Source organism: Prosopis cineraria, unplaced genomic scaffold, assembly GCF_029017545.1.
Source record: "Prosopis cineraria cultivar Desert tree isolate PC_DT_omini unplaced genomic scaffold, ASM2901754v1 PC1472, whole genome shotgun sequence".
Taxonomy (NCBI): domain Eukaryota; kingdom Viridiplantae; phylum Streptophyta; class Magnoliopsida; order Fabales; family Fabaceae; genus Prosopis; species Prosopis cineraria.
In genome coordinates this window covers 1-14,230 of record NW_026556797.1, presented here as the reverse complement: position 1 = coordinate 14,230, position 14,230 = coordinate 1, and the positions used below count along the sequence as shown (strand labels likewise).

The following is a 14,230-nucleotide window of genomic DNA, read 5'->3' as shown; positions in this document are numbered from 1 at the left end:
TTATTTTCAATAAAGGTAAACAGCCTTTTCACTTTAAAATTTTTGACATATAACTTTCTAGGAGCTTTAGTGAAATTATGATATTTTTGAATGATCAACTTCTCATTTACATAATTTAGAGGATTTTATTGTTATTTTCTCCATATAAAAAAACATAAAACAATGTTTTTGTAGTTTCCAAAGTGGAAGTTCAAGCTAAGTTGCCTTTGGGATTTTGGCCCCCAAAAAAATTTTCATTTCAAATATTTTTATATTGATTAATTTTCTTACTTAGTTAGAAAAAAGTATTAAAATTCTCCTATATATTAGCGACGCCAGCAATATATTCAACAAAATTAGCTGTCCTAAGCAAGCAGGAATATTATTTGTATTAGTTATTAGTGTTTATAATAAAAAGAATATTATTATCATTATTATTATTAATTGTTGCTTAACCGTTTGGATAGACCAGCCATTGAACTAGTTGATGGATTGATTCATGGTTTAATAGTCAGGCAAGGGTTAGACCAGATATAATTCAATTAATTTATTTAAATATTTTACGGAAGTTTAAATTAATTTTTATTTTTTTAATTTCAAAATTATTGTTGATTTTTTTGAGATGGTGATCACATATTTTTTTAAAGGAAACAAGAACTAAATTTGTTTGAAAGGATGTAAACAAATATTGGATGAATATAATGAAAAAGATGTTTACATATAAAGAAATAAGTCTAAAAAATTAATTAAAAAAAGATAAAAGGGGTGCCTACTTATTTTTATGGTTGCATTAAAAACAATTTTATAGGAAAATTAAATCAAAATTAAAATGATATCATATGAAATAAAAATATAGATAAATAGCTAACAAAATGGAGATGAAAGAGATGTTCATATATATATTCTCTCCTCGTTCAAAAATGTAAGACATTTTTTGAGGAGTTGGATGTTAAAAATATAAGGTATTTTTAATCTTTTGAGATATAATCATTGCCTTTTTTTTTCAAAAGTCCTCTATTGATGGTGACTTTATATTTATTATGGTGTAGTTAATAGGGGTAAATATAAAAAGATAGGACTAGTTTGAAAGTATGTAAGAACTTTATTGGGGGGTGAGATTCGGTTAAAATGCCTTATATTTTTAACAGAGAGTATGTATATATATATATAATATTTGAAGAGATGTTATGACTTATGATGGAGATCAAAAGATATATAAAAAAAGATCTGAAAAAATAAATATAAGTAAATAACGAAAAAAGTGAAACAAGATGAGGAGGAAAAAAAAAAAAAAGCAGACTTGTTGGAAGGATTGACTAGTCCGCATATGCATGAATCTATATAATGGAAAGGAGTGACAACAAGTGATTTTGGGTGACAATTGCATGAGTTGTGAGCTGAAGGTATAAAAATTATAGACAAGGGGATTTTTTTAATAATTTTCTTGTTATTTTCTATTAAAAACTGAAAATTAGATTATTAAAAGAAAAAGAAAAAAAGATAAGATATCATACTTATGTGGTGGCGATCGAAAATTCGTGCGTGCCTTCTCCTTCTCCATCATTTATTATATTTTATTGTACAATGCTCACGTGTTGCCGCCGTCGTCTTCCATCTTGTTCAATAATGACGTCCTTTTCTTTCCAAGCAACAAGTTGTGAAGATCTCTGTATAAGTATACCATCGTCTTCTTCGTTTTCTTCCAACCTCAAATTGAATCTTTCTTCTTCTTCTGATCTTCTTGTTCGTTTAGTTCTTGTAATAAGCATCGACGTTTTGTTGATCTTTATATTTCTTCTGGGTCGTCATCGTCTGCTTCATACTCAGTTCTTAAGTTCAGAAGAGCTTGATTTAGTTATATTTCAACCCATGAGTTCTGGTATTCCAACAGGTAATTAATGAAATTGATTTTAGTACTAAAATTGTTCGCATTTTTTCCTTGTTTTTAATTTTACTCTTGTTTTTATGAATGTTCATGATTGATCAGCGACTTTACTTTAATCAAAATTGAGAATTTTTTCATATCCTGTGTGGTAAGAAACTATGAAGAAAATCCATAAAGTAATTAATTTCTAACTTTGAGATTAACCATGATTAACATATATAATTGATACTCCTTCTATTAAAAATGTAAAGTATTTTTGAGGACTTGAATGTTAAAAAATGTAAGGCATTTTTAATCTTTTGAGGTATAATTATTGTTTTTTTAAAAAGTGTCCCTATTAATAATGACTTTATATTTATTGTAAAGTGTTTGATAGGATAAAAATAAAATAATGTTAATTTAAAAGTAAGTATTATTTTTATTGAGAATGAAATTTGATTAAAAATATTTTAAATTAAAAAAAAAAAGAGTACATGTTACATGAACTTTCTCAAAATAAATTAATTGTTAGTTCTGATCAATCTATCTGTTATTAAGTGAGAAAAATTAAAAAGAGAATTATTGGCCTCATTTTTCTTCATGCCGCGTCACATATAAGCAGAGTCTACCTTTAGATCAAGCAATATAGTTTATTTTATCTCTCATAATTTAAATAACTTGATCATGAATATCATATTTGCATTTTTTTCTAACTATTTTAAATGCACAGTTTTTTATCATTAATTTTCCATATAATTTGTTATTGATTTCATTTTAAAATAATTATGTTAGTAATTTCATTTTTTATGCAATGAATTTTTGAATGGTCAATATATATTTTTAAGATGGATTTAAAAAAATTAAATGCTTCAACTATTTTATATATATATATATATATATCTGTGTGTGTGGTGTCTGAAATTTATTTGAAATCAGATCATGAAAGGTGGACTTTTTTTTTTTTTTATGACAGTACTTTACCCACCCCTTGCTCTAACTAATTACTTGACACGTCAGATATCTCTCGGTATCTACAATTGACAAGAAGATTAATTTAATTACTAATTTGTTTGATTTTTTTTTTTTGTATGAACAGCGCATCCCAAAGCAACGTCAACAAATGCACCAATAATGACTCCTCCGCCAGTTGTTTATCCCACCACTACTGACACTTCACCAAACCCTCAGTCAGCTTCTTTTCAAACCCAGTCCAAGGGTGGTGGCTTTGGGAAAGCATGGTATCATATCTCTCTCCCCCCTCCCTTGTCCCCCCCCCCCCCCCCCCCCCCAAAACACACTCACATTCATTTCGATCTTATTTATAGGAATATAGAAAAAAGATTAATGTTTGATCCTTTATTTATAATATATTTCACTATTTTTTAATATTCATTTTTATTTTTTACCCATATTAAATGCTAGCAAATATTATTAAAAATAATTTTTTTATTATTATTAGATGTTGAAATATAAGTTTATTAAATTTTAAAATAAAGTTCATGAAATTTAAAACTTAAATTTCTTGGCTCTGATAATATATATACTTTTTGTGGTCCCTATCATCGAACACTTATAAAAAGATTATTTGATTATTAATATAATTGATGGTGTATTAATTGTATTTTTCTAACATCATTTTTATTTAAACTTATTAACTTATGCTATTGAAAAATGCATTTACTCAGGTATTTAGTGATAATGAAATTAATTTGAATATTTTTATTTGACGTTCATTTTCATTCATAAATGATAAAATTAAGAATGTGACTTGAAGTTAGATTAAAAATTTGGCCAAAAAAAGTTAGAATTAAAAAAAACAAGAAAGTAAAAAAGTTATGCTTAGCCTTAATATATAAATTGATATGTTAAAAAATATTGAAACTTGATCCTTGTATAAATCAAACCGCCTAAAAACCAAAACAAACTGATATTAATAAAAAAAACTTGATCAAATGTCATTTTTTGTGTAAATGATTGGTTTTTGTTGGTTCATATTTTGTCCAAAACCAAATCAAACCACATCTTTGATCACTATTAGGAAGGAGTATGTATTATTTCAAAAAAGTTTGTTGTAATCTTTTACGTTTAAATTTAACTTCAAAATATAGTTGCCAACATTTCATATAACAATGTCAAATTTTAAAATCTCATTGTGAAATTTCTTCACTGATATGTATTCCAATGTTCATATTATTAACAATACTTTTGGCCGAAAAACAATTTTTCTTAAAAAAAACAAAGAAAGAACGAAACCATCATGATAAGAGTTGGGAAATTAGTATTATAAAAAAAAGAGTTGGGAAATTAGTTAGAAATTTTTTTTTCAAGTTTTAATGTCAATTATTTAATTAAATGATGAAATTTTTTATCCTAAATTGTAATTCAATTTCATACATTGGTGCCAGAGGGGTCCCTTTTTTTTATATGTCGGTAAAGAATTGATTGTTAATTTTATCATCAATTATCCTTTAATATATTTGTGTGCAAATTCGTTTCTTAGCTTTCAACAACCACAGAATTGTTTTCTTTGCTTTAATACAAACCCCTTCACTCATGAGTGTCATAAAATATGAGTTAAAAAATTAAAAAAATAAAAGGAGAATATATTATGAGATTAAGGGTCACCTTTATTTTTTAATTTTTTTTTAAATTTGCAGGCACTTTAAACTCGACGGTAGGTCATTTCTTTTCATAAATGTTTAAAAGACACTACCTTATCCCTTCACCATTAGTGCACCATGATATATATTTTTTAGTGAGGTGGATCTCACCATTTTCATAATAAAATATTGGATCAAGGTCAATTTTGTTCTTAAGTTTTCCTCCACATATACTTTGAATTCTAAGGACAAAAGTGGATCTTGACCCAATATTTTATTATAAAAAGATATAAAATTAGTGAGACCTACTTTACCAACAATGAATGTTACAGTGCATTAACAGTGAGGTGATGAGGTAATCATTTTGACAATTCAAAAATAAAAATAATTTAAAATTGAGTTTAAGGTGCCACAGACTTGAAGAGTAAAGTTTAAGGGCAAAACTACTCTAAACCCTATATCATGAAATTAAAAATTTAAACCCTATACTATCAAATTATTTTAATTTTATTATCAAATAATTTATTGTCAACTACATACTAAACATCATTTCAAAATTGTTTCAGTATAATATTTTTAGACAAAATGATTTAAGTATTTAAGATATAATTGGTAAAATGGAACTAATTAAAAATAAATAATAGCAGCTTGCTTTGGCCACTGATCTAATTATTGTTTGATCACTTTGTATGCAGTCAGTTCTGTTTATGCTGCTTCTGTCGTCTCTTCTGTGATCTTGATTGTGAATAATGATTTGCCAACGGTATGTATATTCTTCCAGCATGTGAATCTTATATTTATCCAGTACACTATATTATCATAATCCATATAATAAAATTATATCAATTCAATTAAATAAAATTTTATATATCATTATTTTTAATAATTTTATTTTTATAATGGAATGACTATTTTTTAAAAAAATAGAATATGTATGTAATTTTCTATCTTTTTTCCTACTAACATCAATGTCAAAATCAATTTATATTTAATATTATTTAAATTTTATATTTTTATTAGATTGATTATAAATAATGTGGGGGTTAATAAGAATTTAGTCCTCATAGATTGAATTATATTTAATTTTTGAAAAATAAATTAAAAATGTGAATTTAAATAATTATAAATTTAGAAGCTTTAATTACCTATAAAATACTTAAACTTCAAATATAATTAGCATATTATAAATATAGTTCCTATTTATATATGTTAAACTTAATATTTAAAACTCATTTTTAAAAAAAATCAAGACCTAAATTATATCAATTCAATGTTTTAGATCTACTATCATTTTCCTATTATCATAATATTGTACTTCTATGAAAATTATTTCTACCCTCAAATTTCATTTATGCCTCCATCAAAAATTCTATCTATTTAAATTTTTAATGTCCAATGCTTGCACATTAAAAGAGACATTAATTTTATGAATAAATTATATAAAACGTAAAAAATATAAAAATATATTTGAGCTTCTTCAATAAAATATGGTTTATAAGAAACAATCATGAATCTCTAATTCATCAACAAAAATTGTTTTTTTACTTCTTTGATACATGCTTTAAATTCATTAATATATTAATACTTTATAATAAAATTGAAAATAAATTTATTTAATTAGCTAGGTTAAAAATTTATCAAAAATCATTTGACTACGATATTCTACCATACGAGATAAATAATCAACTTTTTGTTTGACGAACATAAAGGAGTATGATTCTAATTGCCAATACTCATTGTATATGACTTTTAATATAAATATTTTTTAGATTGATATAATCTTATTTTCATATATTATTATTATTATTATATTTTTGTATTGTTTCTCTAATATCTAACTCTAATAAGTTTTATTGTCATTCATTTAATAAATATTTATAAATGTATATTTTAAGAAATTAATATTTTTACTGGCTAGGTACAAATTTGTCCTCACTAATTAATTTTTTTTATCTTCCATTTTTCCCAACAATCATGTTATTTGATACATAATACTCATCTAATCTTATTTATAAATCACTTCTCAACATATTTCACCAAATTCAAGAAAAATCATAAAACTTATTAACTTTATTTAAAAATTTAATAAATTTTTAACTTTATTCCTATTAAATATACATACTTTTATAACATATTTTTTTTGCTCCAATATTTAATGGAGGATAAAAGAAAAAAATTTATGAGCAAAATTTAATGATGTAATATATAAATAAGATAAAAATTTCCTCTCTCTCTCTCTCTCCCCCCTCTTTATAAAAAGGACAATATTTGTTTACCATGCATTTCCGGTATCATATTGCTAATTAATCACAATTTATAAGGTTCAGCATAGACTAGAACTAATTATTACTTTCATCACTGTCACTTCTCACTTGCAGTAAGCTAAGACGCATTATTGCTATTGTCTTGTGGAGCAGTTCTCTGGTTGCTGTTGATGTTGTTGTTGATTTTCCTAAAGTTCCGTGAGGACAACTTTGTTGTTGCTTTCATGACCCAGTTATGTACTGTTGTAACTAAATGGCATAATAAGACATATTTGGGTTACATGCCCATGTCATGCAAGTGTGTAGGAACTGCTGGTCTTAGGGACAAATGAGTTGGGCCTGTTACATATTTTTGTATAATATGTTTAGGCCTTTTGCATCTGGGCTTATTGTATATTGTTGTTTTCTGGTTATTTCTATTGCATTGCGGATCATATAAGGGCCCATTTTGTTGTATCTGGCCAATACACGAGGCTAGCACCTTTAATGTACTGTCTTAGCTAAGTGTGTCATGGCTTACTAAGGGTTAATAAAACTGTCATTAGCAACTAGTGTCCTGTATTAAGTCCCACTTCTTTCTTCCCAATTCTTTTCTCTTCCTTCCTCTCATAGTGACCAAAATAGCTTATCTATCAAAATACACCCTTTAAATTTTAAGTTCCAACTTGATTAAATTTCATCTACTTTCTATTTCATACATGAACAAAATTAGGGAGAAATATTCAAATTTTTCAACACCCCAAACAATATACTCACACACATGGATGGGTTGGGGGCCTCTAATATGCCTTTTTCCAATACCCCTAGTAATGCTCTAACTTTTTAATTTTATTTTTTATTTTTTTTTAAATCATTGACTTTTATATAAAATAAGAGACATTTGAAAGGGTGGTGTTTGTGATATTTTTCTTTAAAAAATCATAAAAAAAATACAAATCTTCACCATTTTAGAATATCAAAATATTTAAATTTTTCTTATTTTATGTAGAAGCCAGTAATTTAAAAAAAAATAAAAAATAAAATTAAAATGTTGGAATATTATAAGAGATATTAGAGAATGGCTCTAACCCCACATGGATGGACGGCAGCAGGAAAAAAAAATAATAAAGAGAAAGAGGTTTCAAGAATATCCACACCCGATCAAGCGAAGGAAAAGAGGAAGAACAAGTGCTGAACCACTAAGACAAGGATGACTCAGTACGATACTGCAGCGACTGAAGAGGGAAGAGGAGAAGAAGACCGATGGATGGCAAGAAACGTGGGTGAGGAAGAAGACTACACAAACGGACCTCCAAGGCAGCGACGGTCGCAACACGGTCACCGGCAATTGACAGAAGTGATCAGAGGAGGAAGAAAAAAAGGAAGGAAGGATACGGGTTTTTCTCTCGTGCGTTCTCCCTCTCTGATTGGTGCAATTCGAAAATATGGAATTAAAGGAAGGAAGAGAATAAAATATCTGCTGCGCACATGTGTTTATTCCTTTATTATTAATATTATATATACTTCATTCTTATTATTATTATTATTGTTTTGGGTCCTTACAGTTGGATTGTCGTCAGTATTTGGGGAACAGTATCATGTTACTCATCTTTGCTGGTGAGTATTAGTCAGTTCATATTTATAATTTTTATTTTATTTTATATTTATTAAAATAAAAATTTATAAAAATTATAATTTTTTAAAAATATGTTTATAATCAATCTAGCCAGTATATATTTAAACTGAACTATCTAATTTAATAGTAAGATTTTTTATAATTTTATAAATTAACTATTCAAATATATTATGGACTTTACATATATTATCTAAGCAATCAAGTTTAATACTAAAAAATCTTATAATTTTTATAAATTAATTATCTAAATATACATTAGACAGCATATATTTAATATTAAAATTTTTATATTTATATAATTTTTTATTTTAATGATATCATATTAAAAATATTAAAAAGTAAATTGAAAATAAACAACAGACAACAATTAAAGACTTGAATTAAATATGCAAGAAAATCTACTCTAAGGATGACATCCAAGATAATGACATTGCCTTCTCCAACATTTAACAGATAATCAACAATCTTAAGTTTCAATCTAAAGTCAACCACATTAGTCAAGGTGATGCCAGACGTGAAGCTAAATGGAGCCCTCCAGCAGCGGGGTGAGCTGGACTCGATATTGATGGCTTTGTTAATATTGGTGGTATTGCCACTTGTATAGGTATCATCAAAGATGAAAAGGATAATTGGATCAAGGGATTCACCAAATATCTGGGATATTATCCTAGCACGGGGGCTGAGCTCATGGGAATTTTAGAAGTTCTCAACCTTTATTGGAATGCTAATTAAATCTCAAAAAGTCAATGTTTACTCAGATTTAATAGAAGCATTATCACTCATTGAGCATGAATTCTCTGAACGATACCCATTTTCTGACATCATCAAGAATATTAGAGAGCTAACTATGAAGGACTGAGTGATCACTTTCGATCTTGTATATAGAAAAGCTAATAGATGTGCCGATCTGCTTGCTCAACAACCATCTTGGGACAACTCAGACATTGCGATTCTTGATAATTTGTCACCTGATTGTAGAAACCTAATGGTTCTTGACATAACTTGATTTTTGTCTCTCCTGCATGACTTTGCGTGGCCTTGTATTTGTTAAAAAAAGAAAGACTTAGATGAGCCAAGCCTCTGATGAGCACAAAATGAGGTTGCATCTCTCTCCCGCTTTTTCCATCTCCAGGGGCAAGAATACAAAAAAAAAATGTTAAAAAAAATATAATTTTAGATTCTTATATTTATTCACATTTTACTATTTATCTCTGTATTTTTTTCAGTATTTTTAATTCCTATACTTTTATTTTTATTGTTTTATATCCTTACAAGATCTCTATACTTTATTATGAAGAGATTTAAAAAAATAAAAAATAAAAAAGTATCAAAAATACTAAAAAAAAAATATATATATATATACAGATCAATAATAAAATAGCAAAGCACAGGATTTAAAATTACGTTTTAAAAAAAGAACGTTTACTGGTGATGGTGATGGTCACAAATCAGACCAACCATCTGCCTCGACTCTCAGCGTCACAATTCCTTTGCTCATCATCCATTAGAGACCCAGCCTCCCCGGCTCAAGCAAGTACACCCTATGATGTTAAGTAATGAGAACTAGAGTCGGTAATTTGGACTAAATCTGACGGACCAACCCGAACACGCCCGAAAAATTTAGAGCCAAACCCAAAAAATATTAATTTTTTATTGTTCAGGCCTATTCGGGCAGCCCGAATAGGCCCGAGAAAATTCGAGCCAAGCCCGATCGGGTTTGGGCTTAGCCCGAATACCCGAATAAAAAAATAAATTTTTAAAAAAATATATAAAATATGATAAATATTAATTAGATTTTCAAGTTTTATATCATTTATACCAAAATACTATATATATGAGTGTTTTAATATAGTATTTTTAAAAAAAATTAAAAATAGTTATATTTCATATTTTTATTATTTTTAATCAATAAAATATCTCAAAATAATATTTAAAATATGTTTTAATATTAATTTTTATATTTAAGACCCAATTGTTTTTAAATTTTTTGAGTCCTATAAATCATTTGCGTATAAAAAATAATTTTACATTTTTTATAAATTAAGATAATTAATTTTAAAGTAAAAATAAAATGAAAAATAATTTTAAAATAAAATTTAGGAATATATGAATTCCCGACTCTATTACTAGATAAATATAATAAATAGAATAATATTCTTAAAAATTATTTGGTTATTGTCCATGCTAGACTTGGTTACAAATTAAGAGTAAACTAAAATAAAAATCTCTTATATGTAAGAGTTAAAAAATAAAAAAGTTAAAGAAAATGATTTTAAAAAAATAATATTTTACTCATAATTTAATAATTTTTTATATAATATAATGATGGCAATTTTTTTATATTCATAAAAATGAAAAGTATAATTCACCTAAAAGTTATTAAAAACTTTGAACTAATTAGGATAATAATTTTAAGTTAGTAGTCTAATTGTAATTGAATTGAGATTAATTTAATCATAATTAAAATAATATAATTTAATTAAAATATATAAAATATTTATATATGACTATGATAAGAGCAATATTTAAACAATTAATATATTAATTTACAAATAAAGGAAATATTCATGAATAAATTATACATAATACAACAAATAATAACAGAGCTACTTAAGTACAAAATTGATAAGTTATTTTTTATTTTATTCTTTTAAAATTAAAATAATATTTATGCTTAATATAATTATTTAAAAATTAAAATTAGTTTAAAAAATAAAGAAAAAATACTTTTAAAAAATCTCGGGTATTCAGGCCAGCCCGAATAAGCCCAAAGCCTGAAGGTGTTAGGGTCGGACTTAATTATATTGACTTTTTAAAGAAATAGAATATTTAAATTTAATTTAAATAATTTGACTTAAATTGAGTCTGATTTAAAGAAACACGATCCATCCGAATTATCAACTTTACTGAGAATGGCTCTTCTAGCCAAGACCTATTTTGGGATTGTGGATGGATCATGTACTTGAGACAAGCAATCAACTCATCTTCAAGTACAGTGGGACCACTGCACCACCATCGCACTGTCATGTCTCTTCAATGTCAAAGGAGATCAGCGCATGTGGCGTGGGAAGACGTTGAAAGAGCGATGCAATGTTCATTGCCATTGGATAATAATTATAATAATTAACTCACTAACTAAACTTCACTTTATAATAATTGAGGTTAATATTTTTAATTAACTATTTTGATAGTAAAATAAGTTTAACCATGATTACAAGAAAAACAATGATAAAAAATAACTCTTTAAAATGGGATCTCATTCAAAATAATAAATCAGAGTAATCAAATAAATAGAAGCAAAAATAGGTAATTTCATTAATGATTATTACTGATCAATAGCACGGGGGCACAATAACCTAAGTATTTAACCATGCTTGACCTCTCTCTCATGGCCACAATTCAACATAACCAATTTTGAGAGTCAATCGCATATCAAACCATCAACTACACATGGACAACGACATTCAAATCCACATAAAAATATCACCCGCTATATCACCAGCCATGTCACAAGTCTCGCGGAGTTAGATTAACAAAAATGGGTAGATATTCCACAATTAAACAATATCTCAGCACATTAATAAATCTATAATAATAGCACTACCTATAATAATATCACTAGCCCTAAACACAACGATAAATCTAACAATAAAACCACGTCATCCATGCTCATTCACTATATAGATTCTATTTGCTTGAAAGTATTTAGAAGTTTTGGATGTGTCAAGGGCTTGAAATTTTTTGAAGATTGAGTTAGGATATAAAAATTGAAAGAGATTTTAGCTTCATGTCTTGGTTCTTCTTCACCACTTCTCTTTCTTTTATTCAATATTGTGCTGATATATTTGTATTTTCTCATTAGTTTTATAAACATTTGTAGCTAAACTTTAATTTTAAGATTATTTTAAACCCTTGCATGAATTAAATATTAATTAATGATGTGATTATGTTGATTTAATTTACTCTATGCTTAATATCTCTAGTTAATAATCACTAATTAGAATGTTAGATTGACTTGATTGATGTTTGAAAGAGTTAGGTTGAGTGTAAAACTTTAGTTAAATTGTGAGAACTTGAAGTTTGCTAATTGGAAGGATGGCTTTGTTAATGGGGTAAAAATATACTCATTAGTCTGGCATAATTACGTGATTTGCAAAGAAAATTATATTTTAGTTAGTTAATTAAAAGAATAAGAGATTAATCAAACCAAACACCTACTTGGAGACTTGTGAAAGTTTTGTAATTAATTTAATATCCTTTACTAACATAATTCATCATAAAGAGGAAAATATATTGGAAGTTAATTGAATATTATTGAAAATAAAAGGGATAAATAATCATAGGCTTAATTACCTTCAAAAAGTCCTGAATCAATTTTTTTCAATAATTTTCTTATTTTTTACATAATTAATTTATATTTTAAGCACCAATCATACCTTGAAATTGCTCAACTTAATTGAATTTGCAATATCTTTTATTTGACCAAATTTTCAATACAAATTTTGTAAGAAAAATACTTTGATCGCTTTATATAATTTATTATGACCCGTACACATGTGAAGCATAACATATACTAGGCAGCCTATAGCTTCACCAACTCACACAGAACTCCCAAAGTTGTACCCACCCGCAAGTGCTCGTACTTCACAATTTAGATATATGATATGAAATAGCTACATACTTTGAAAAACTTGTAAACCACACTCCCAAATTTGCATGTACACCTCATAAACATTACTACAAAAAATAGAATTGACGCCACCTATCTACGTCAGTTGGGCTAAAACCAAAGGAGAATAATATATTTTTAAACAAAATAGTGAAAAATATTGATTTCGGCTGTGTTGCTTTAATTTAAACATTTTTAGTCACTTTTTTCAATAACTTGCTGTTTCTATTATTTAAAGTTGTTGAAATTTGGAATTTAATAAGGCAAACCTTTGAATTTTTAACCTCCACAAAAATTGAATTGAAATATAATTAATTGTTTCATGTTAGGTGGCAATGTAATGAATCGTAATTATAAAAATATTAAAAGAACAAGTAAGGAATATGAGAATAAAGTTGAGTTTTTAGAATCTTAACTTCTTGAAAGTTTTAATAGTATTTCTACATATATTTTAACAATAAGATTGTTTAATTTTAATCACAAACAATATTAATTTCATAGTAAATAGGTACACTTCGTCCACCTACCATAGCCTCACGTAACAGACAAAGCACCTGAAGGTTCACCAATTCAAACATGCACATACCTAAAATTTAGATATATATAAAATATACCCTTTATTCTTAACTTCTTGAAAATTTAATAAATAATATAAAGAGTTTCTATATATTATGGCTTTTCTGTTCTGTCCCTACACACAGAAAGTTTTCATATAAATATTTTGTATGAAATTATATTTAAATCAAGCATAAAAAGCGTGGTTCCTTTAATTTTAAAACCAATTAACTTCATAAACAGAGAAGACCAAAGAAGATCGAAACTCTTCCATTTCATGCCAATGGCTCTCCATCAACTTCCGTTGCTTTCAATGACTACTTTCTTCAAGAACAAAAAGCCTCTGGAGATATCAAAACCAATATCTTCACTTTCAACAATCAATATCTCTGGCCTCGTTCCTTGTATGATACAACGCAAGCCTTCAACAATTATGCTTATGATCAAAATAATACATCTCCTCGATTTACAAATTACTTCGAACCATCAATTTGGGGCTTCGACCATATTCCAATCATTAAGAAGTGATTTTGTGGTATAACTTTTTTGTGTATTGGAATGATTTTTTTTTTCACTCTTATTTGTCATGATACGTTCCAAATTTTGATAACCTTCTATCTCTTCTTCTAGATATTACTATATGTTGTAAACTTTTACTGATACAACTTAAAAAAAAAAGCCAAT

At 26.7% G+C, this 14,230-nt stretch overlaps 1 long non-coding RNA gene across 1 annotated transcript; it reads left to right on the top strand.

Annotated features, from left to right (window-relative positions):
- The first annotated feature begins 1,674 nt into the window (after nt 1-1,674).
- Nucleotides 1,675-7,258, top strand: LOC129300191 (uncharacterized). The gene is made up of 4 exons (XR_008590720.1): nt 1,675-1,870; nt 2,940-3,081; nt 5,139-5,206; nt 6,822-7,258. It is a non-coding gene; the product is annotated as an uncharacterized LOC129300191 (long non-coding RNA).
- The last annotated feature ends 6,972 nt before the right edge of the window (nt 7,259-14,230 follow it).